Source organism: Adelges cooleyi, unplaced genomic scaffold (assembly GCF_023614345.1).
Source record: "Adelges cooleyi isolate 19-005CV unplaced genomic scaffold, UGA_ACOO_1.1 ACOO_flye_CR_arks_rails_tigmint_CR_PRNA_1, whole genome shotgun sequence".
Lineage (NCBI taxonomy): Eukaryota > Metazoa > Arthropoda > Insecta > Hemiptera > Adelgidae > Adelges > Adelges cooleyi.
The window spans coordinates 640187-667091 of NW_026095751.1; the positions used below are offsets into that span (position 1 = coordinate 640187).

The 26905-nt window shown below is 32.9% G+C and overlaps 1 protein-coding gene across 2 annotated transcripts in view; it reads left to right on the top strand.

Moving 5' to 3' along the window:
* The first annotated feature begins 5789 nt into the window (after window positions 1-5789).
* The window catches only part of LOC126835196 (rho GTPase-activating protein conundrum-like), a 47659-nt gene continuing 26543 nt past the window's right edge, over window positions 5790-26905 (top strand). The window contains exons 1-2 of one of the 2 annotated variants that reach the window (XM_050567594.1): window positions 5790-6107; window positions 22982-23073. The gene's annotated coding sequence lies outside the window, so the exon portion shown is untranslated. The remainder of the gene's footprint in view (window positions 6108-22981; window positions 23074-26905) is intronic. The other variant, XM_050567583.1, reaches the window with a different exon arrangement.

A 26905-nucleotide genomic window follows, 5' to 3' on the forward strand; every position in this document is an offset into this window, starting at 1 on the left:
TTTAATTTTGTGTACCTAAGTGAAATATTTTTGATGATTGAACACAAATAGAAAACTGTTTTTGGCATTTGTTGAAATCCGAAAGCGATTTATAGTCAGCTACTTTTTTTTTTTTTAATTTTCATCAAAACATTTTACTTGGGTACACAGCTTTATATTGTTATGATATTTTTAAGTGGCTCGAATAGCATTTTTTGTGTTTTTAAATCTCGATTTTAGAATTCCCATCAAGTTAGGCCACTATTTAATTTGTAAGTTAAATACACATTTGAGGTTTTTTTTTTTTTGGTCAGGAGCAGGATGTTCTCAACTCAAGTAAAATGTATGAAATGTGCGAATAATACACAATAAACACAGACTTACTATAGGTTATATTAAATTAAAAAAATCTAAAATCCTACTCTTGTTGTAGTAAACACACCGGAAAAATTCAAAAGTTTAAACCCAACCAATTCCACGTGGAAAAAAGTCTGCGAAGAAGTTTCCCAAAGACCTCGTAAGAAGTCGCCTAATACTATTATAAGTGTGTAGAACTTCCTTTACATATATATTTGGTTTTGCATCATATTACTCGTAGTATATACACTGGTAGTGGCCAAAGCTTTTGCATGTCTTTCTGAATAATTATAAATTTGAAGTGCGCCAAAGGGGGGAAACGAAAGGGATCAAATAAATATCTGAAAAATGTTGGGAATTTTTTTTACATTTGTCCCAACATATAAGGACCACCTCAATGTACTTGCACGTAATTGTTTTGTGGGTACGTAGATTACCTACATAATTTACAATTTTTTTTAAAATTAAAAATAAAAAAATCTACTTTTACCGGGAAAACCCCGAAAAAATAGCTAAATCTATCGGTTCTAAATATTGATATTGATAACAGTGATAACAGTTATCACTAACAAGAAGTCTCTTCTACCTTATCTTATAGGCCTTATGGTGTAGAATGTTAAGCATTTCCTTTACAAACGGCAAGCAAAAATAATACATCTAATATTATAACGGACAGATTGTAGTATTATAATTTATAGGTACATATTTTTTATATTTGATATTATTATTGTTATTATTTTTTTATTCGAGTAAACTTGTTTGCCGACCGTTGCCCTAGGGTTTTTAATTTTTATTTTTCATGACCTTCGTGAAACCCGTTTTGTCGGCCGTCCGAGACTGTGTTGTATTATATTTTATGGTATTTTTATTGTTAGTGTTTTTTTTTTTTTTTATGGAAAATAACTCAATTTATTTCCGAACACTATTAGTGTGCCTATTTTAAAATATAATCCGTAAGCACCTACCTACACCCGTTTGTAGGCCGTCTTAATTTTAAAATTTATATCATATTTTAATGTTAATATTCTTACAATATTATATTACACAGTACAATATACACGGACAAACCGGAAAGTGTAAGTATACATTGACTAAATACATATATAGAAATTATAATTTAATAGTAACATACAACTATAAACTATAAAAACTATGATTATACAAAGATAATATATTATATGTTTAATGGAACTGTTAGTTAGGTTAGGTTATTACATAGGTTAGGATTGGCAGTTATTACCTCTATCACACATTTTCTTAAATACATGCATTTTAGAGTGGACCAAAAACATTTTTTTTTGTTCTTCTCTTGACACTATGTTCCATTGGGTAAAATAATATTTCCCTATTTTTTCAGATTTTTAAAAATTTGTTTAGAGGTTGCGAGCATCAGTTTTAATATTAAGAAAAATAAAATAAAAATATATTTTCAAAACTTGTCTTTTGTTTTTTTTTTAAATTAATTTTTTTTCTGATCTATTGTTAGAACAATGTGTTATGTAAGTATATCGGAATTCTTCGCAACTAAATGATGAATAAGTTAAAAATATTTTATACCCCTAAAAAAAATATTTTAGGGTACTATTAAGGGTATATATATATATATCAATATTTTTGCAAATTTTACATTCTAAGGCCTAAATGAGTTGGAAAGTAGTTTTTTTTTGTAAAAAAAAATAATACTGGTTTATGCCTCTTTCCCTAGTGATGATTTTGTATACAAGCAACATTTGTTTAAAATTGATATTTATACATTAAAAAAATTAAAAACTAAAAAAAAAAAATTTTTTGGAAAACTGATGCTCGCAACCTCTAAAAATAATTTCAAAAATCTGAATAAAATAGGGAAATATTATTTTACCCCAAGGAACATAACGTCAAGTTTTTTTTTTTGGTCCACCCTAATGTATTTACTGGGAAAACTTATATGTAGATTATGAGCATAGTATAACTGAAATCCTTGTCAATTTTAGATATTATAATAATAAATCCGCAGTCAATAAAGAAAAAAAAAATTGTAATTCCTGCATTGAGATGATTTTTTATTGGGATTCTAAAAACCTGAAAACTTAAAATTAGCGTTTCATTTGTTCTAAAATACAAAATATGTAGATGCCTATTTTGAAAAGCACTAATTTTATACTTTAAGGTTTATAAAATATACCTCAAGCCCCTTCTCAACTTTTCCCTGTTGTTTTTATTTTCTGAATACTCCATTGCTCCTATCCTTGCCTCGAGATGGTAACTGTGAGATGGATTTTGATCAGCCAGGTTTTATTTCACTTGATTTGTCATGAAACTGGTTCTCTATCTATCTATCATGTTCAGAGATAGTCAAGACTAATACAGTGTGTTCGAAATGTATAAGAACATAATGTTATGTATTATTTGATTGAATTAGGACACCTAAAAATTATTATTATATTATATTGTAACACATATGTTTCCAATTGACCTCATATAAGGTACCTGTATTAACTCATACAGTAATCTGTATAATATTATGGTAGTGTATGAATGTGTAAAAGTATTTGAAAATAAACACCTCTATTTAAGTCTGTATTATTGCTTGTATAAATGGGTAATATATTTTAGGCGTTATTTTTTTCACAATAGAAGTATAATTTTTGATTTGGAACAACTGGAGATTAGAGGGTTCTATACCCTACTTATACTATGCGACTAGAAGGTGAACAGGAAGCATATATATTATTATATTAACCTTCGTTGTGATTATTCACTTACATTCTATCCATTGGATAATGGTTATTGGACAAGGAGGGAGGGGGAGGGGCGTTTTGCTAGGCCCCCAAACTTTTAGTAGGATAGATTTCTTTTTACCATCTGGATTTTGCCATTATAGTAGTTACTCCAAGTATAATATTATAAAAACTCAAAACTCTATAAGACAGGCCTTTTTGGAGAGTGATCTTTCTTGAAAAACATACGTCATAGGTTTGAATAATTTTTGTTTGGACACTCTTAGCTGTAAAATTGTATTAAAATTTATTAAAAATACTTGCTGATAGAATAACTGAAAATTCAAAACCTAATGAAAATAACTATGGGGATATTTTGTTTTTCTCGGTTGGCTACACTGTCAGATCGAACAAAGTCCGTTATAAAGTGTTATTATTGATAAGCTCGGGTTTAGCAAGCTTGTTAAAGGTAAGTATTATTTACACACTAAGTTAAACTTTAATACTAAAAAAAAATTGGTGTGTCATTTTAGTGTCCAAGCTGTGATTAATTAACTTGTATACTGTTATTAATTTCTAGTTGACAACAAAATAATATACTTAACCTACACCTTAACCTATGTGACTTTGGACAGACATGTTTTTTTTTTTTTTAATAAAAGGGTGAAAAAATAAAAAAATGTCTTGGAAATTTAATATTTGGGTCAAGACTAAACTTCCAAGACCTTTTCCAGTGCTCTAGTAACATTCCTATCTCTGCTCCACTATCTCTATTAATACTCATTGCTATCAAAATATATAAATAGAATATGTCGACACAACTCACAAGTGTATAGTACCTATGTAATAATAATCATATTGTCAAGCGAAACTGAAAATCTATTTGTACAATTAAACGAAACGAAGAAGAAAACTTGAAGTATTGTACGTATTGTGTGTAATTAATAGTTTCTTGCCATTTTTAGTAGGTAGTTTTATCCAAAACTAGTATCAATAACGCGTGTGACAACTTTCTTAAGACCATCTTATACATTATTTACTACCTTATATTATTTATTATATAGATTATACACTACAAGACCGCACAGATGCACATCTCTTTGCAGTAAAATGTATCCAAATAGTAGATGTATAGCTATGTAAAAATACCTTAGAAAAAAAGGTTTTGATAATTTTTTAACTTGATTTCCAAAAATTTGCGGTTTTACATAGTCCTTGGCAATAAAAAAATTTTAAGGAGAAATTTGGATAGTTTTGGCCCTTGTCTATATGCTTCTGTCTAATTTTCACATCTCAAGTCCTAAAAGTTGACAGGAAAAAAAGTTGAAATAAAGAACAATTTTTCCACCCCTACCCTAGAAAAGGGTATGTCTAAAGAATATTCCATACAACAAATTTAGACCTAATTGGACTATTTAAAAAAAAAAAAATTACATTGCATCATTATTTCAAGTTAAAAAATAAGATGTACAGTTTTTCTCGATTTTTTAGGGAAGTGGTGAATCTTTTTAAATGTTCAAGCCAATTAAGTGCCAGTTAGGATCTGCCTGTGATCCAATATAGGTAGGTTTGTGTTGGGAGTTGAGTTATCCGAATAAAAAACGTCCAACTCTAATTATAAGGCTCTAACAATAATTTGTATCTGGTAATATCTTAGGGCCGTATATTCATAGTCGGTTCTTAAATCTTATCTTAAGTTATACTTTCAAAAGTAAAGCTTAATCATAAGTGTTCATAAACAGGTTAAAGTAAAGTGCTTTTAATTTACTTATTATTATTTTTTAAGTAGGTAGGTGGTATACTAGATTAGGTTTGTATATATTATCAAAACATTTCCTATCTTTCCTCACAACAATAATTGTTGTAAATATAACTCTCTTTAATTAGGTTCGTTATCCAATTCATATTATCGTACAATTTACATTTATAATATTCTATAATAATATTTAGTACAGTTGTTTTTGAAAATCTATCAAATAAATAATATTATGTTAATTTTTAAAAATATGTAATTTAAGCGATTCAACATTAATTGGTTTTTTTTTCTGATCACAGACATAGAACACAGACGTTTTGTTAAAATGAAAATTCGTGAACCATAAAACGAGCAATACAACAGTTTTGAGACATTTAAAATTTAAATTTAAAAAATGCTCAATATTTGAATAAATGACACTATTTTGTTCGCAGCCAACTCTGAAGTTAATGTTATATTATGAAGAAAGGTACAATGTGGAAGAATATAATATACACTTACATCATCATGCCATCGTGGTAGCATGAAATAATAGAGATATTGAGCTAATATTACTATAGTATTACTGTTGCATTATAACATAAAAAATTGCATCGAAGCTAAAAATGGTATATTTTATACTAACTTTACAGGTAAATTTTGTAGATTAAAATTCGATATTTTGACATAATTTGTATATATTTTCATATTTTTTAGACCTCCATGAACAATATGCTATGATTAAAAATGTTTAATTAAAAAATTACCTTAGCGTTTTTTTTTTTTTGTTATTTCTTTCCACCCAATACACATAATAATATATTTTTTTCTTTTGAAATCATTCGGTCTCTCCCACCCCAGTGCTGTGCCCGTCTTAACCTGAATATTATACCTACCTATCTACCTACCTACCTTCCTACCTGTGTCCGACGGCAGCAGCACAGCACAGCACATACACACACACACCATACCTAATAATATTATTCATTATACATTTACTATTTAGTCGGTGGCCGCATTCCGTGTCGCGCAGTCGCATAGCTGTTGCTGTTCGGTTGTTTTCCATGTTTTTTTTCCCAGTCGTCGACGATTGTGAATTATTGAATACACAAAAAGAAATATTCGATTTGAAAAATTTTTTCTAAACTGTTTTTTTTTTTTTTTGTTAAGAACCGATCGACGAATTCGCGACATCCGAAAATGCCCATTTGCGATGTGTTCAAAATATTATTATAATAATCATACTAGGTACTACTATTAACACAGTGTAATTTTTCTTTGGGCGAAAATAAACACAAACGACACACACACACAAGACACCGTGATATTTTCCAATCGTGAGTACCGCAATTATTATTATTATTATATTATTCTACTGGTTAAATGTTAGGCAGGACACACTATTTTGGCACACTATTCAAGTCACTTATACCGCTTGTTTTTTTTAATTTAAATAAAGATTAAAAAAAAATTAAAATAATTATTCTCAACATCTCTGTGTGTGGAGAAAGACAAGTTTATTGTGTGCTAAAATTGCTTTTAAATCTCTGTCGAGGATGCTGCGATAGTGTCAACGTTGATTTGAGATTTCCAATTGCCCAACTATAATAAACAAAAACAAGTGCAACGATGGATGGGCATGATACAAGTGTACTTATTTTTTGTATTTTGCACCTCGGTTTTAGGATTGGTACAAAATACATAGATTACTTTACCAGTACTTGGGCATTGCATTGTTTTTGTTCAACACTCGATTACCGTACCTACCTAAATAATAATTATCGATTGCTCTGCGTGAAAATATAAATTCCAATCATCCGTATCATACACAATTTGGACAAAACATAATAATATAACAGTGCGCTGCTATGGCAGTTGTTCGGTATTTGGTTCAGTTACAGATGACATTGTTATACCTACACGTATAGCAATACATGTTACCTAGCGGTCTAGTGCTTTGTCAATTATCTACATTAACGGGTATTGCATACATGGTCTTCTTCGAGCAGTCGCCTGGTGTGTAGAGGTACCAAGTCTTGAACTTTAGATACACTTGGGTTCATCTTACCAAAACTTGTGTTATCACTAATCCCCCCCCCTTTTTCATCCGCCCCTGAAAATGTCCAAAATCGTCTGATCGACAAACTATACAATATAATTAAAATCCCATATTTTTTTCTACTAATATTTATAAGCTTAATGTCAATCCGTGTTTAAGTATACGATATGAATATTTTATTGGCGCTGTATTGGAGATACCAATAATTCTACAATCGGTTATTTTTACTCGGCGTGATTAATAGTAGACATTTTTGTATGTTTTATTGATAAATAAAAAATTACAAACAGCGAGTGCGACCATTTATAGATGGCCAATACTTGAACTTACAATACTACACCTTATATGGTTTAAATTACAAGGTAAAAATAGATAGGTACAATCGATAAATAAATCATAATGCAATAACAACCGAAATACAATTTATTATTAATGTGATGCTGTTCGTACCACCTATTATATGATATGAGCTCTTGGCCAATGTACCTAAAGTACACACTATAAATTTAATTTATGAATAATCTCTAATCAAGCCGTATTTGAGGTTGAACGCAAAATGTATGCGTTCAACGTGTCTGTTTGAACCAATATGGATTAATTGTTACATGTAGAATTCGACTTGGGCGAGTTCGAAGTTGGAAATTGCCAATACACGAGTCATGTTGTAGTTTAATTTAATAAGAATAAGTAATAACCAAGTCTGTAAAAGGATAAATTATTTTAAGAACAAAAAAAAAAAGAATACAAGTAATTGGGCAAGCAACTAAAATACAAATTGACTGTAAACGTTTGTTTTTGTCTATCACTCAAAAAACGCTTTTAGAATTATAATTGTACAGATGAAATAAATGAGCTGTTTTTTCTTTCTTGGTAAATTTATAATAGTTTGAAAATGGCAAAACACACGTGCCAACCTCCTACGATGGAAATGTCTGTTCATTTGTACCTAATGTATTCATTCTACTAATTTTACTCCTACGAAACGGCGCGTGCTTGTTTAACATCTAAAAACATAAATATTTATCATAATCACTAGTCCCAAACAATACGCTTACACTAATAGTAGGAGAATATCAATTATAATATCGTACGTTCCGTTTTAACGTCATAATTATTAATTTAAGACCTTTTGCCGGGCTGAACTTGATGTTATATTCATAAAGTCAATTTTTCGGCCCATAACCGGCCGCTTTCATTCAAAACAATTTCTTTACACACTTAGACTGTGATTAGCATTTAGACGGGCCCAAACGGTGTGTTAATATAAGTGAATATATATATAGTATTGTACGTGTGTGATTGTAAAACTGACAACAACAATAGGCCATTGGGAGTTGGATAGGTAAATATGTTAACGAAAACGGTAAATACCTTTGTAATAATGTCCTAAGATTTGGAATTAGAAAATCTCATTGATTGATCGACTATGTCGCACAAGTCTAAAGTTGATGTTTTTGTATTTTAATAGAAACAATCTCTCAGGGTCCGCAGAGACTTAAACGCCCTTACAAGTATATTTGTCGGTAGGCCCGTTGTGGCATCGTCGCCGATGTTGTTTTATTGTTTTATTATTGTTGTTGTTATAACCCAGTACAACCATATATATATATATATATGTAGATATTATTATGGACTGTCAAGAGGCCGAATACAACAGAGGAATTCACCTTGTAACCTGTTGCCCGGCCTTATAGTCGTCGGTATATTATATGCCAAACCGTTAAAAATCTGCCGTCACCGTTGCCCGACGGAGAGAGACCACTCCTTCCCTTCGTTAAAGAGTTGTTTTTCTCTTTCGATGCTCCTTCCTTTCCGCCGTTTATTAATACCGCCGCCTGTTCGACTCAGTGGTCTGCGGAATTTTTTAATACCCATACGATTAATAATCGAGATCCGAAACTGGTCAATGAAGAGAAGTCCAGAGAGAGAGAGAGAGATAGAGAGTGAGACGATTCACATACACACACACACGAGATTGATCGTATCCACTTGTGAGTGCCACAACGTCAACTGGGTCAAGGATTTAATGAAGAAAAAATTTTTAAAAAAACAAACACCAACTCTTACCGCAATTACAATTATTATTGTTAAAAGTGTCATTGCCGAAAAGTGAAAATTATCAAATATTTTTTTGTCCAATATAAATTCAGACAGTTTGACGATACTGTATCATGTTACACCTACCTATTTACACATTTAACCGCATTGTTCTTGTTAAAAAATTGTATAACACAGCGTGTTAGATTAGGATTAATTTCGAGAAAAAAAAAATATTATATATGATTATTTACAACAAAAAATGAAAATCCTAGACACCGTGTGCACCCGGCGTAACGCCGCAATACACAACATAATAATATTATAAGATACTGTGTTTTCTTGAACGGTTTTTTTTTTAAATTTTTTTAACCACATGAGACTGTCGCGAGAATGTTAAATTTGTCGTTTTACTGTTTCTCGTTATGATTTGAATTTGTCTGGTGATATGACAGTGCAATGAGAGGCTATTTGGAGATGGTCTTGCATCTTTGGCGTGGAGTCTTAAGGCGGGGATGGCTTGGAAATCATAAATACTATTATATCGATCACTTCTCGTTAGTGAAGAATTTTGCAAACAATTTTCTACGAATACTTTCTTATAAAAAATTACCGTCGTAATGACTCTGCTACTGACTTATCGACGGTTGTCCGTTTCTTTCAGCTGGTTAGGTCGTCGAACATCTTGTGGACAAAACCGAACATTCTGTTTGAAAACCGCAGTCACCATTATTTTGGTACCCGGTTGAATTATTGCATAGCTTCTACATAAACGGTAATTAAAAAGAGCGGACTCCTTAAAAAAAAAAATTATATACTATCAACATACTATTGTATGTTTTTGCCAACTAGAGCTGTTATAAATGATTTGTTTTATACGCTTGTAATCGATTTCTCTGGCGTCTCAAGGTCCTTAATAAAAATTAAAAAAAAAAAAAAAAGTTCTACGCTAAACACGGTTGTGTCTTGTAATACTGAATGATATTAAACCCCCTCGTGCATTCTACTGTTTCCCGGACGGTGTGAACTAATGTAGTAACGCGAGATTTTTTATTTTTATTTTGTCTTATTGATTATAGGTGGCAAAAAAAACAACGGATGACGATTCACATTTCGGATAACGGTCGACCAAAAAAAAAAAAACCTTGGTCGTCGCCTGACGTTTCGTAATATTTAAATAGTAGGTAGAGGTGCTCTCGCGGCCATTAAAATCGTGAAAACGTTGCACACACCATTCCACACACTGTTGTGTTACGTTGTACACATTATGTATAATATTACCATCAATGATTGTATAGTATCCCTTTGGATAATTTAAACGACATAACGTTTTGTGGGAACATTCTCGATGGACAAATTCGACTTGACCTCATCGACCTTGCATACAAGAGTTGGCCAATAAATAACAATATAAAACGCTACAATATTACTTCATACATCGTCTGTGCTGTGTTTAGATGATAGCTATAGATCCGCGACGACAAAGTGATATTATTGTGAGATCTTCTTACGCACCTATGTTTACAATTATAATTTTACTAAAAATTTCTCGATTAGCCGAACGCGAGCACCGTCTCATACTAGACCGTTTACATAATTATTATGTTGTTTGTCCGCGTTCTCATAACTCTTTTGGTCATACTCGCTGAGTGTATTAAAAAATAATAATTCATCCTTTTTTTCCGCCTACCTACCACCATTTTTTTGTTGTTTCACACGACGCCGTGTGCATCCATCACAGGCGAAAGTACAAACAGAGGCTTGTCTTGTGAATCCATCACACACCGTAGACCATAACGATGATGCAATATGACAATTTCTAGGTACTCGATGGCCTATGCGGTTCATACGGAAGTGTGTACACGACGGTTATCCAGGAACTATCCATTTGCTGCCCTCGTCGCCATCACTATCCCTCGTGCCACATCCCCTTCCATTTCATGAAATTATAAATCATTGTTATCAATAATTTGGTAAGCAACAAAAATGATCGTTCATAAGATCCGCCGCCCTAAGATTCTGTCGGTTGCATCGCTTAATTAAAATATTTTATTCGTTAACAATGTATGTACATCCTGGACAAATGCGTTATAGTTAAAAAAAAACTAATCAGACGTGTATTCAGTCATATATCGAACATCTGTCAACCATAATATAATTATCCGACCCTGAGATCCGTGTGTAGTATAGGCATGCCCGGAGCTTAAAAATTGTGATTATCTTTTATTACCTATTTGTTATTTATGATTGAAAAATATCAACTAAAATGGAAAAAAGAATAATTCAAGGTCATTTTCATCACAACTATTAGAACAAAGAACCATTGTAGTTGTAGAACTCCTGTTTGATTTCCAATTTTTGCTATCAGAATTTTCAGATAAAACGGTCATTGTATTCTCCCAAATGAGTTCCTACAAAAAAAAAATAAAGATTCGCAATGATCTCCTGAGTGAAATTGATAATAATTAATAACAAACCTAGGTCTTTCTAATAGTACACCTTAACGGCATTGCAAACGCACTGTTGGCTGTGGCTTACCTGTTGTTATTATTATTTCGATGGCATATTGGTAGCAGGTGCATTCCATAGTGGGTGACTAAAAAAAAAAAAACGCATTTATAACTCAGAGCACGGATTAACAAAACAATAATGATTGTATTGCTGCTAGTAATAATAATATTTATAAATATTGTGTTACATAAACAACGTATCGGTTTTCCATTTGGCCCTACTTATTGCCGGTGGAAGAGTTCAGCGTAGGTAGGCACTTATTGTTCTCTAGGTATTTCCTTCGGACGTGATCCAAGTACGAAAATAGCACTTGAGCGCAGTGTGCCTTGCCTGTACGCCCATCGAAAAGCTAGAACCGTCGAGAACTTGAGATAATTGTACATTTTAAGTGCGGCAAAGTGTCAAGGTTTATTTTCAAAACGATACCGCTGGAATTGATGAAAAATGTCCCCGTCCGGGAGACAGCCATTTTGTGTACCAAAATTTCATGGAAAGTAAAAATGCTACGTTACTCTTCCACGATACTTATTAAAATGTCAGGTTGGGCGATGACGAACAATAAATGTCATGGACAAAACAACATAACTGTTCACAAAATGGCAGCCCCCTACTGGTGACAATGCTCGTTCCATATAGGTAATGAGTTCAGTGGGCTCTGTAGCAGCCATATCGTTTGCACGTAGATAATGATGCTGCGAACATTTTTCTTTTTTTTTTTTTTCGCTTGCCGTTCGCACAAAAACGAATAATAGGACACTTGCTTTGTCGGCGGCACGGCCTATGGTAGATGAATTCATTCACAGTGTGCATACAACATAATACACCAGTAGGTTAGGTCCGCGGTTGTCTCTATGACTAACCGTAAAACCCGCGATAATCGCTAACAAATATTTAAACTTGCAAAGCAGATAACGCCGGTCTTACTTGGCACTTGACACGTAATACGGTTCATCGACTCACCGAGGTGTAGGTATTATCATGTCTAACACAAACAGTACAGCGTGATATTGAAAACTGTCATGGCCATTGGATTCCGTTCATTTTTTCTAGCCAATTCATCGGGTAAATAAAGTAAAACATTTATACAACATTATTAGAATGACGTTTACATATTTTTTGTTCTGAGAAAAAAAAATGGCCGATCTAGTGATCTGATTTTCCGACATGTTATGTGTCTTTGTTGGGTTTATTATATTTTTTGTGGTTTGTCAACGTTTATCGATAGTGCTTTATAACTGCTATTATAATTTGTATTCCATACAAATCTGGAACTAATTTCGTTTCGACTTAAATTTTTGTAGATGTTTTTCTCGGTTTTGGCCGAGGGGGGTGAACTTTTTAGGTTTATGTAGTCGAACATACAGGACGATGTCTGGATGTATAGACTTGTCCAGACACAAAAATAAATAAAAATACAAAAAATACTTTCTCAGCTTCGCGTCAAAGCTAAAATTGGAAGAAAAATCCACCAGTTGAGTTTGTAAACACCTAACCTATTTTCTCTAAGACAATTAATCGAATGTTGCATATTGCATTACAGTTGAAAAAGGTGGGGTTGAAATCGAGTAGAATAATATCAGCGTTGTCTTCATCAATATCGCGAAATATGATGTACATTTTTATTTTTTAAAGAGGAGCTTATAGAAATCATTCGGTAAATCACAACCGATGACTGTAGGACTGTGAACTACCAGTGACACTAATCCCGTTTAAAACTAGTACAAAAAATGTACAGTTTATTATTGTTGTTATTAAATAACGATAAACATATTTAGCAATTAATTTACATAACTATTTAAATGCATATAAAAATTACTAATCGCGTAGTTTTATAGTTCAGTGTATAATGTAATGTGCACATTACCATAAAAACATAGTTGACCTAGTGTTTATTTGATCGTTGAATATGATTACAGCAATGTAGGTAATAATAATAATAAATAATCGACGCATATAAAAAAAAAACACGTGTACAACCGTAATGATATTTATAGGTTTTTGTTAACTGGTCTGACGTGCAAAAACGAACATACATCACCCCAACACTGATTTTAAATAGTCCAAATTAAAATAATCAAAATATTCTAATTAAGCACCTAACGGATTTATTGGCAATAATAATAATAATTAGGAAACTATTAACTGTTAAATTTGTTCGATTTTCGTCGATAGAAATCAAACGCAAAGCAATTTCTGGTAAGAAATTCTACGCCGTCTCCGGATCGCTGTGGAAGTCTCCGTTTTACATATTATTATACACAAATAATAATAATAAAAAAAACGTCGTTAATTTACATAGACTCGTTTGACGACTGTTTCGATTCGTACTTGACCCTCACCCGTGTCGGGTGTCTCCTGGTCGTATAAAATATTTCTCGAACATTGGCAGACGTTCAACAGAGCACATATACCTATATATTATACTATATTATTGTTGTGTCACAACTCGTTTGCCGGTAACGTGCCCGATATTAAGTATACTTAATATTAGTGTGTTAGGCTCAGAACACCGCTACAGCTATGCGCGTTTCGGCTGGTCCGATAGATTACCATTGTGGTTATAATAATTAGATTTATCATAGAACATATTATAGTAGAACTGCTGTGGGAACAGCGGGGGATCGCAGTAGTCCTATATTTTAAACGATTTCGAACAGAGAATTTACCAGTGATTTGCTGCCAATTCAAATCGCGCGCAAATATTTTCAGCCTTCTTCTTCTCCTCCACTTTGCCCGATACAAATTGGGTCGGCCAACTAAATCCTGTTTCTCCACGAATCATGTCTCAATCGTCTCTATTCAATTTCCTAGAGCAAGGGTACAGGAGGAGAAGCGGTTGGGATAGTTATAAGAGGAAATCCTAAATCCCCGGATTAGCTGATAAGAGAATCAACTGATAAGGGATGATTGATAAGGAAAACCAGCTGATCATAAAGAATGTTCGAGATCCATGTCTTTCATTCCAGCAAAGGATTGAATCAAACTTGGAGTTTCCTGTTTTGGACGTAGCTCTAAATGCAACTCACAGCATATCTTTTATCCGCAAACGATTAGAAAACAAAAACGGATATGTAAAATAGCAATGAATTTATATATTATCATATGTATTAATAACCGGTCACGAGAGTACCGTTCAGCCGTACCCGACCTAAATTCGATCTTGACTTAATGGTGGTATGAATCTTGTACGACACAAGGATTTTTTTTTTTAAAAAACAAGTATTTGAAATGGGTTATGCAAAAGACCGGCCGTGATAAATGGAAGTGAGATTTGGACATTTACAAAACAGATGGAGCTGCAACTAACGAGACTGTTGAGGTGGATGTGAGGAGTGGTCTTGGTTTGATAGAATTAAGAGTATAACAAGGATAGTTTGTTGTAAGTTGCACCATTAGAGGGAAAAATTTGAGAGAATAAATTGAGTTGGTTTTGGACAGCATGCAAATTAGATATGAGGGATTATTGTGTTGCAGATGAAGGATTAAGGAGTGAGATGATTTAGCTAGCTGGCCGATCCAGCATTAATATAAATATTACACGAAATAAGATGAAAATGTACAAACGGGACAAAACTAAATGTGAGAAGAAGGTAACTGACAAGACAGATTAGGTTAGGTTAGGTTCATTACGACCTTTCCCTTGAAGGAAATCCATTGGATCCTGAACACATCTCTTATCAGTATATTCCACTGAACTCTAATATGGAACGTTTTTATGTAAATTTCATGGAAAGTAAAAATGCTACGTTACTTTTTCAAGACACCTATTACAGACAATGCGCGTTCCATACATCGAGTTCAGTGGTATGTTCTCTTATCAGCCGAATTTTTTTTCACCAGCTATCCAGGAATTATCGAGTGCCCCCTTGCTTTCCATCCCATCTGCACCACGTCCAGATAGTGTTGACTAACCCATCACCTTTGTGCCAGCAGAGAAAACGAACAACGGTACACAGCGCGGCAATAACATCAACAAAAATAATTATAATAAAATAGATGGTACTGTGCGACCAGTGAGCGCTATCGACGGGCACGTCTGTCGGTTCGGGGATTTTCTTTTCGGACATCGGATATACGTGACCGAATCCGATGAGCCCGAACAGAAGGCTGACACGGTCGTGTGGTCTTGGGGTATATTTTACACGACCGCCGGTCATCGGGCCGCCAACATACACACATAATGAATCCAAAATATGTGTGCACTGTTCACACAAACTGATTAAATCCAACCCGAACCCGGTCGTGAACGGAACGTGTGTCGTTAAGAGGATTAAGGCAGACGCTCCGCCAACGACTGGTTTGTAATCTCAATGTTTACAATGTCATGTTTTATATTTTTCTACCAAAAAAAAAATATATATATATGTATATATCTATCGTCCTGACCCGTCCAACGTATAAAGTATTATCGCTTTTTTAGGGTGTTCCGAGACGTACACAATTATATAATATATATATATATATATTCGTAATTGTGTACACAGGGTTGGTTCGCTGTAAAATTCTTGTACTTTGGTACCCACTGTCGTGCGAGCACTTAAGACTATATTCTAATGACAGACGAATAGATAAATCTGCAATCGGTTAACCAAAACACCCTTTTGGATGTTATTGGATCCAATGTGTTACCGCTGAGCTGGATGTATATAAAACGAGAATGAAAAATGTTCAGCCATTATTTTGTGTACCAATTTCATGGAAAGTAAAAAATGCTGCGTTACTCTACCATGTTACATATCTAAATGTCAGTTTAGGTGATGATAACACGATGTCAACTAAATATCACGGAGAAAACAATATCAGCTGTTCGCAAAATTGTGTTCAGTGGCCATTACAGATGGATGTGTTACAATTAAATATTATTTAATCGAATGTGTGCTGATTCGAAACAAGACGGGCAATCACCGTGACGTTGTTCTACGGTGCAATAACGTTGTGCAATTCATAAAACGTACCTACCTATTTGCATGTAGATCAAAAAAAAAAATATATATATATATATATATCTCAACGGATGATTTCGTCATTCTTCGCTTGTTGTTTTATAAATGATCTACATTTTATTGGATTTTTTTTTTTTTATTATTTGTGCCGTTGCCCTCTGTAAACTTTCCACACCAATAGTCTGAAGTGTTCGATCCTGTTTGAAAATATGTTGCGCATATCACCATTACCGAACATTATAAATTACTCGGACATTTTTTTGTGTGTAATAAATGTATCATGACAACGTTTAGAGCATACGGTCTTGTTTACTTTTGTCGAGTAGATAATCCAAGAGCTTATAAATTATAATATAGTATAGTAATTGTACAACGTTGTTTAACCGGTGAATCAAATAAAATCAAAATCATATTAAAAACACACTGAACGTCAAAAAAAAAAAAAAACAAATCAAAAGTGACGTAATATATTTTTTTACTAAACAGATAAGTCTCTCCACACATGTCACCTATTCCCGCGATAAGTAAATCAAGTGGTATTAAAATATTTCCTATGGTTGCACACGATTTCATCGAGCCAAGTAGACGAGTAGACAAAACAACTTATTAGAAAAATTAACAAAAAACAAAAGTTTTTTTTTAAAAAGACCTAAACTCCTTTATAACATCAACGATAACTGACTATATCATTACAGATTAGATAATTATTATTATGAAATTTTATACACGAATCTGCGGTCGCACTGATTTCATAATATAGTCTGTGACATAACGGTCTGATAGTTTAAGATATATATTTTTTTTTCAGTAGTAACGGCAACTTTTGGAGAATCGAATTTGCACACAGTTTTAACACTTCATTAACAGATATTAAGTAGCTTTTTTTACATTTTTATGTCTTTACTTTGGCACACAACCGGAAACCTAATGAAAATATATCATTATATATATCCTAATATTCTTATTTATATCCTTATATATATCCTAATAACCTTCTATATCCTAATATCCTTATACATCCTTATTAGCTCAAACCCATCTCCATCTCTAACTCCAACTCCATTTTTTATTTATAACTATAAATAAAAGATAAGTAGTTTATTTATTACTGATAAAATTAAGTAGCGTTTTATTATTAATTATTATTTGATGAATTTCATGTCTGGGAGTTAAATCATCCGGTTGCCAGTTTGTTGTTAACAATACAAGTGCCTGCCGCAATCGCACTGTAAAGCAAAACCTAATGTTTCTCTAGTTGTCGCGACAACTGGGTGTTAAATATTTAATGAAAATTGATTTGTTTTCGACCGTTCTGAATAATTAAAAACCTTGAAATATCGACCATAGCCTTCGTGTCGTGTTTTGGGCACTGACTTGCGGTTAATTAATGTAAAATAATTTATCGTATATTGTCTGAACTTTACATTACAGTACTGTTATTCACGGTATGTGTCACGTTCTGGGTTCGATGCGTAGCCGAGACGATATTGGTTTTGTTGATAGTTTTTTTTTTTTTAAATAGCTGGGTTTCTGCCACACAATTAAAACGGTTTCGATTCAGCGGATCATATTATGGTGGAAAAAAAAAAGATACAAGATAGTGGTTGTTCTGCGGTAAAAACACACACAAAAAAAAAAAAGATAAATAACTGAACTGAAAGTGAAAGAAACGAAACGTGTTGTGTGCAATTTCTTTACTCGAATAAATATTTATATTCAAATAAAACCAATGCGCCAACGATTTGTTCACAATTTGTTCGAATCGAGAAAATTATACGATCATACAATTCCAACTTGAATTATTAGTAAATTTGTAATTATATTTTTGTTAAGTATTACCTATATATATATTATACTTACATAATAATATAAGCAGAAGGGATAAAACCAGTATGGCCACACAAAAGAAAAATAAGTCCTCGTTGTCAAGCGATTGGTACACTGTATGGGGAAATAAGTTTTTACCTCTTATCTTAAAATGTTATTGTTTTTTTTATTTCAAGATACTGTTATCATTGATCTTATCTTATCACCAAGATACATTGAACGGTATTTTTTTCTTTTGACTAAACAGACTGTCTTTAGCCCTACTGTTGGCGTCAAAAGGCACTTTCAATTTATTCGTTTGAAGTTATTCGAATAAAAAAATTATCCGAATAATTTTCACTTGAATAATAACACGTTATCTGGATGATTGTTCAGGTAACATTTTATTCGAATATAACGCGCAACTCTGGCTGTGTGATTTTTAATTTTACAATATTTAAACAATGGTAGACAAATTATTAACAATACAATCGGGCAAGGTAGTGTATTGGCTCGAGTCGAGTCATGCCGATGAGTTGTGACGAAAAACCGTGGTCAAAAGTATACTTACGGTTTTTTTTTGTTTTTGTTTTACTCGAATTGTTATCTTTGTCGTATCGTTAACGTAATATATACTCAGTGTCTAGTTTGACTGTGGGCAAAATTAGAATGGAAACGACGATAACCGCCATCGATCAGCGCAACAGATTTGCATTATCGTTTGGAACAATAAAAAACGCGGGCAAGCGGACCCATTAAAAAAAATCATAATTAATACCGCCTATTGTGATCGCATTTGTAGGATTTCTCTGCGACCGACCACCTACGGCTGGCCTTCTTTTCTACACAGTGCCCAAACACAATACAGCGATTAATAGATTTTACCGACGACAGCGATTATTATTATTATTATTATACCAAGTTGCCAATGCTGACAAAAGAATATAATATCAATTTTGTAGACTCGAGATTTCAATCGTTCAAACGGCGTATAATTCCGGGATAACTGATAAGAGATTATTGATAACAGCTCGGAATAGATAAAAGCAGTAGGGTCGCTTTCAATGTAAACAAACAAATTGACGGCCATTTTGTAAAGTCTATTTAGTATCATATATATCTATACACAATGTATGTAGATGTGACGTTATAGTGATCTTCTTGAGGCTACCTTAAGAAGATGGCCGCCGCGTTTTCGTGCGATAAACGTCTTCCCTGTGTTAATTTTTATCAGTGTCCGGGGCCTGATAAGAGTATCAGCTGATAAGACATAATTGATAAGAGACGGAAAAATCGTCAAACACTACTTTTACAATTTCCACTCAAAGTGTACAATCGACAAATTGTAAGTGATATTATCGTGTTTTATTGTGCGTCTCATCTAAATAGGTAGAATAAAAATTCCATCGTAGCTGTTCCGCGTTGTCAATTCCATTATTTATTAATTATTCGTTTATGGTAAACAAACGTGTTTACTTGATTGACGACCCAACGAGTAATACTCCTCGCGATGATACACAATACTATTATGTACATAAGTAAGTAATATGAGCTATTAATATAAATTGCTAATCGTTTCGAAACAATAATAATATGTTTAGGCATAACGTTAACACACGTCATTATCGTTGGAATTTCAACAACACAATACCAACAGACTAAGCTGAAAACAATTATTTTCTTGTCTTTCAGTGAACAATGTACAACGCGTTTATTTATTGAAAAAATCAGTGTCTCTCAACGTGTCTTACATTTCACTGTTTTAAGTAGGATAAACGGCTGTCTTAATAAAAGCACTTTCAAAAAAAAAAAAAAAAATACTAAATAGGTAATTAGTTTATTACATTTTAATTAATCGGAAAATAATTTCATACGAATAAAATATTTTAATTAGTTAATAAGTTTTTTGATTTGTTTTTTTCGTCAATTAATTCAACTTTGGCCGACTCTTGTCACAATAATATGTCGTTTATAAATACTGCGCTGCGCAGTTAGCTGTAAATTATTAGTCATTAGTGAGAGCATGTATACTGAAGTACTTAGTATTAGCTGTTAAAACATCTAAGTATTCAGTAACACAAAAAAAAAAAAATTAAAACGGAACGCCACACTACATTAGTATGTGTGTGCATGGAAAAGACCATAAATAGGACAATTTATTTACTTATTACTGTTTTGACGTTATTCAAGAATCTTAATTAGAACATTTTAATTTATGTTTGTAAACAAACAAATACACCCACAAATTTGTTCTTAAATTGTCGACTTAGAGTTACACATGTTTCTGCAGTAGGGGTGGTTTTAGAGAGGACATATACAATGCATGTCTTTCAAGGATAATATTTTTTTTTCTTCTAAAAATCTAGAAATATAAAATAGTTGAAATGCTTGTAATAATGTGAATGCGCGCAGTAACGAAAAAGTTCTTTAAAAATGGAATAAATCGATAGCTGTTTTCTTAAAACGGTTTCTGAAAAGTCATTTAGTGACTCAGAAATTGGTCGTTAAATTTATTATTTTTTTTTTACAACCCGACACACAAACAGTATAGATTATGTTTAGCTACCGTCGTCGTCAATATTTTATAAAGCGATTGGAAAATAAAATTTTTGACTAATTGAATAATTTTATAATTTATAGTATGTATAGTTTCTAGTTTATTTTACCGTTGCAGTTAGTAGTTGTACCGGTTCGTGCGTTAATATGTACTCAAAATACAAAAACAAAACAAAAGAAAAAAATGCAAAACACGAGTGAACATAATTTCGCTTTGGTATAATAAAAATATTTACTAGATTCAAAACTGTCAAATCGTTTAAATACTTCCTGTTAGGTCTGCGCGTCATAACGGATAATATTTTTGTATAAACTTTTTTTCATTTTACTAGTAAACGATTTGATGCAATATCCACCCCTACTTCTTACACCCTTCCCCTTCTTGTCTTTGATATTTGTCTTTAAGTCAGGTCTGCACAGTTTTGCAAATCGCATTGGTCGCCTTCTATCTTTAGTGTTATGTTTACCCGTTCACATTATCGCATTCGTCGCCTTCTATCTTTATTGTTATTCTTTTATTGGCTATTATTTTTTTAATTTCAACCGCGCGTTACACGTTTGGGGCGAATGTCGTTTAATAATCAAGTGAAATCTCGTTCGACAAGTTGTTATTTTAATTGGCCGACTACCGGTTTAGCGTGAACAGTTAAAAATTGCATAAAAAAATATTGCAATTTCGAGCAGAATTTTGTTTACGAGCAACCGCGGCGACACACATTTGCAACGGTTGTGTTTTATGGAAAAAAAAAAATGGCACCGGTAAGTTTTAATTTCTACCTTAGACATAAAAACGGTTCTACGACTTACTGCAAATAATGTACGTGCCTATACAGAGTGATCGGTTTAACTTGTTTTCTTGGAATGAGGCGATATTGAAATTTGCATGGGCTTAGCTACAACCAAATCATATACTTGATTGAATTTCAAAAATATCCTCTCCTTCTCCTCTCCTCCCTATATCTACAATCTCTGCAAATTTGTTTGTATTATCACCCTATAATGATCCTAAAAATAATACTACACTTTACACCATTTCCTTCCGTCCTCAATTTTAATCATTAAAAACCTAAAAAAATAACTGTTCAAAACTGGTATTGTTAATTAAAAAAAAATAATAAATTATATTTTGTTGGCTTTATATTTATTAATAAAATACAGATAGAAATTATTGTATATTACTGTTTAATGCTGAAAACGATATTGGCTAAAATGTGTCCAAAAACAAAAAACTACAAAATTAAACAATTCTACAAAACAGAAAGAGTATAGGCCTACTTAAACGACACGGTATATGTATTATTTTACACCTTGAGGTGTGTGTGTGCTGGTATGCACTATAATAGGCTGACCGTGGCTGTATATGCAATTGGAATTATTTATTATTATACTCTTGTGTAGGCAATATGGATGTGTTTAATTTATGCAGACGGTTTTCAAACAACAATTGCGCAATAAAAACTCGAGAAAAAAAACAATGCGCGTTTAGAAAAAAATTAATGCCAGGCGCGTTCCTATCTCGGGTCGTAAATTCTATTTTGAAAACTATTCGTATTTATTTATTTTTCTTTCTTCGTACAGAGTTACTAAATATTTTAGCGCATAATATGTCGAGTTATTTATTTTTAAATAAAGAAATTCTTCAATGTTTTCCTCGAAGTGTCTATTTTGTATGATTAGTTGATTTCTGGTGTCTCTTATCAATCGTCTCTTATCGACCATCTCTTATCAATAACCTCTTATCATTCATCCAGACACAAGTCATAAATATTCATGCGAAATAAGTTTGATTTCGTTCGAAAGTATGTGTTTCCTAAAAATAACTATTTATATTTAAATTGTACAGTTTATTTCAGTAAAACGTGATAACAATTAATACTTAGGTGCATATTTTTTGTGGTTGTTTTTTTTTTTTTTGTAAGTTATGGTCCATATTTTAGAATTCAACATGTTTTTGACCAACCTTCATTAGAAATTATGTATATTATACAGCCTATGAAGTAGGCTAGTTACATGTTGCTCGCTCGCTATACATATATATTATAATAGGCGATACGTTTAATTCTTATTAAGTTGCCACGGTCTGCTGATGTATTTCGGTGTAGACTGCCGGTGTGGTAATTACTGGATCTTCGATTTTTTGCCTGCCCCTCCTCTAAATGCAAATTACCAAACGTGTGTTGTGCATGTACATTGTACACTCCGGTCTGCGGCGTATCTAGGTCTTGTTGAAATTATTGTCAATATGCACACGGAACACGATGTGAGAAAATTCGTTTTCATAGCCTACTTTTATTTTCAGTATAGTCAAGATACACGATGGTAACGATGGTCAACGGCCATAGCAGAATTCCAGCAGCGGTTTCCACCGGATCAGTCTCGGTCGTTTAAATGGTAAAAAACAACAAAAAAAAAACAAAATGAAAACTATACCAAACCGATTATAATAAATTATCTCTATCCCTCTTGCGGATTTTCTCTAACGATTATCGTCGTTCATTATATTGCCGCCGACGGGACAATAAACAATAACAGCTCTTGTCACAGTAATTGAGCATCTTCACTACTATGTTAAAACCCGGTATACATTTTTTGGGGGGGGGACGTTATAATATTGTAAACTTTCGGACGGCCAGTCCGGTCAGCCTAGTTTCGTAAGATTAATTATATTTTGTCCACCATTTTCTTATCCCGGTCGGAATAATATCTAAGTGATAAATACGGTTGCCCCAGTTTGCGAACCTACTTCGAACTGGATCGCCATTTTGGTGGTCTCTATTAATTCACATTGGTACGCGCACAACAAAACTCATTAACATGTATATTGTATAATATATATATATATATATATATATATATATTTATACATTATACACTCACATAAAAGGTGTGCACGTATCCACTGCTGCTGACTGTTCGTTAAAGTCACATACGTGCATGAAATATCGTCCACGACGTCGAGATATTCCGAATACTTTTGTATAGGTGCAAAAAGCAACGAGTGATTCGATATTAATTTAATGTTAATGATTTTCGTAATAATAACACGACGGAAAATCACCACTCGAGATGCCAAACCGATTAACTCCATAAAATGGACCATTTTCAGGACAGCCAGTCATGTGAAACAAGTACGATTGGCAATTTTTTTTAGAGCGCACTCTAGCGGTGACAAATTCCTACTATGGAGTAATTTATTCATCTTGACCACTGAAAATTGTACACTTTTTTAATCTAACCGTGCTAACTATTGTAAGACGCCTAAACGTATCGAACGCTGATAATGATATTCTATCATGTTTGTCTGCGTTGGAAATTGTATAAAACGGAATCTTTTAAAGATTTCCAATTTGTCGGCGTCCGTGTACAAAATAGTAATGATAATTATATAATTGAATCGTGACCTTGGTCGTGCGGTGGAAAATTAATCTAATGGTGTTGTAAACGATGTGCGTTTAACGAACAAGGAAATTATTGTTTTCATCAAGTTGCGTTAAAAAAGAAACCAAGAGAACGGTATGGCTAGATTCTGGTTCATCTTAAGCCGGTAAAAATATTGAAATTCAATATTTCCCTTGACAGGAAAACCAGATGTCTTGTGTCACAAAGGCCACAAGACATATTCATATCAAATAGCTTTTGTCGGAAGATTTACCTTCGGAAGGCATATTTGCGCCTGTGCCAATCCGGTAGTGAACGGTTCAAAACAGTATTGAAACTAAAAGGATCTCTGCTGGGGTTTCTCGTGATTGGGAATAGGAAATGTTAGAAATCAAACTATAACTATAACTGTTCACCACCGTGAAACTTCCTAGTCGTTGGTTTTCCGGCCTAATCGTTTTTGGGTTTTGTATCGAAAACGATCATGGAAAATGTTGCGCAACCGACAAAACAAAAATACAATTCAACTCCTCGTTTCGGTCGTGAGAATCTGTTCGTGGCGAAAATGCACTCATCATATAAAGTCGCAAAAAAAAAACCTACCTAACCGAAAGATAATTTCCTATTATGATAATTTGCGCATTGTATTCAAATAAAGATGCCGCGTTTTCGCACACCGATTTGTAATGTTTAGCTATAATAAATGTAAAATAAAAAAAAATTAATGATGAACTATCAGCTGTCGTGGCCACCATTGCCAGAAGGCAGGTCACGACAATGTATTGTTCAATACACTATCATCCGTAGGTACTATAGGTATGTTTATTGTGGGTACTTACTATATTATACAAATGGAAATTACTATCATCGCGCGCATCACATGGTATTATGACATAACGCCTGATGTCCTAACCCGGGACATAACGAGAGAGAATTAATTACTCCTAAATTATCGTGGACATGGCGATAATAATTTATATATTTATACAATTCTTTCTAGCGAAGGTCGAAGAAAGGGAAATAAAAAATATACTCATCACATTATCCCAGTGTTATCTATCGTCCACGGGATGCATCCAGCGTGTCCAAATGTATACTAATTCAGATAGAGATATACTGATGAGCAAGCGCTTGCCCTGACTCAACCGGTGTATAGTGTTGAATAGGAATATAAAATTAAGCTGTAACCCTCGGGTGCGTGGATAATAGTGTTAAATGATATATTTTGTAAAATAGTTTGAATAGTTATACAAAAAATATGAAATGTGGTGCTATAGAAGGATGCAAAAGAGAAGCAGATCACTGTGGAAAAGTATAAAAAGCGAAATGAATAGGTAGACCATATTCTCAGACACGGAAAGGGTTGCTTGGACTAATCTTGGAAGGGATGGTTGATGGAAAAACCCACAGAGGAGGACATAGATGAGCTCGAGTCTTATAGAAGATCAAGAATGGAATTCATACCAAGGAGAAGTTATGAAAATAGATTGAACGAATGAAAGTGTTAGGGTATGTTACATAATTTAGCAAAATATTATAACAGTTAAATGCGTGTTGGGCTTAAAAATTTAGTATCCACAAGTGCGGATGAAGTGGAGAGGAGTTGGTAATTATGGGAAAGTAATAATTCCTGGAAAATTGATAAGAAAATCAGTTGATACGAGATAATTGATAAGGGACAAGCCGATCAACACCCAATGTCTTTTCTTTGTGGGAAACATTTTATAGCAAAAAGGTGCATTGTTTGATTCCTATTTATTTCATATGTATCGCCCGAAGGAAAATCATTGGATCAGGATCAATTATCGATTTTCTCTTATCACCATTCCGTCATCGCTTATCACTATCCCCACATTGGTTTTTTTCAATGAGTCAATTGAGAAGGAATAGATAAAGATGAATTGTCCAACCTTATCACTTTGCTATCCCTTCCCCCAACCTCCTCCGTTCTCCTCTTATCCCACCTGTTTGTGTCACAAAAGCATAACTTTATCTTTGTTATTCGTAACTTCTTAACGATTCTACTTAATACAAAATAAGTATGATAGTGAAACCATGGGATAAATCATTGTGGTCCAATAATCAGAAAATGTTTTAACGGTTTCCCGAATCTATTGTTTCGTCCTGACTCATATTTAGTGCATTATCATAATTATTAGATAATAAAATATTACATGTTGTATGACAGATATACTCTTCAACTTGATCTATAGCACATGAAATCATTTATTTAATGAATCATACACTTAGTGTGTTTGATGAACGATGACGTGGACAAACCACTAGAACAATCATTATTTCTACAATCATTTTGGGTTTTTCCAATTAAAATTATTATAATGATAAATAAATATATAACCTCTCCCAAAACAAAAGAACAACAACAAATTATTAAACTAGACCAAATTAGCGGTTGCTGTTGTAAATATAAATTTAATTTAATGTCTTGAATTAATAAATACATACCTCGTTTAACACATTGTTTCGAGCACTGTTTCAAGTATGAACTCGACACATTCATCCAATTCACACAATATGTACCTATCAGCTTAGTAAAATATATTAATAATAATGAAAATGTTATATTTCATTAAACACATTAAATAGCCATTTTTAATATGCATTTTACGTCAAATAATAGAAAATTACATCGGGAAATTCTTGTTATAAAGGCCAAAATGTTTTTTCTTCAAATCAACAAAAAAAAACAATGTAACCAAAATGTTTTGGATAAGTTTTTTTTCATTATTATTTTCGGTATATCAACTTGTTTGCACAATTCAACATTAGTCCACTCGTAGTCTAACTAGCTGTTCTTACATAATAATAGTTATTATTGTAAAAA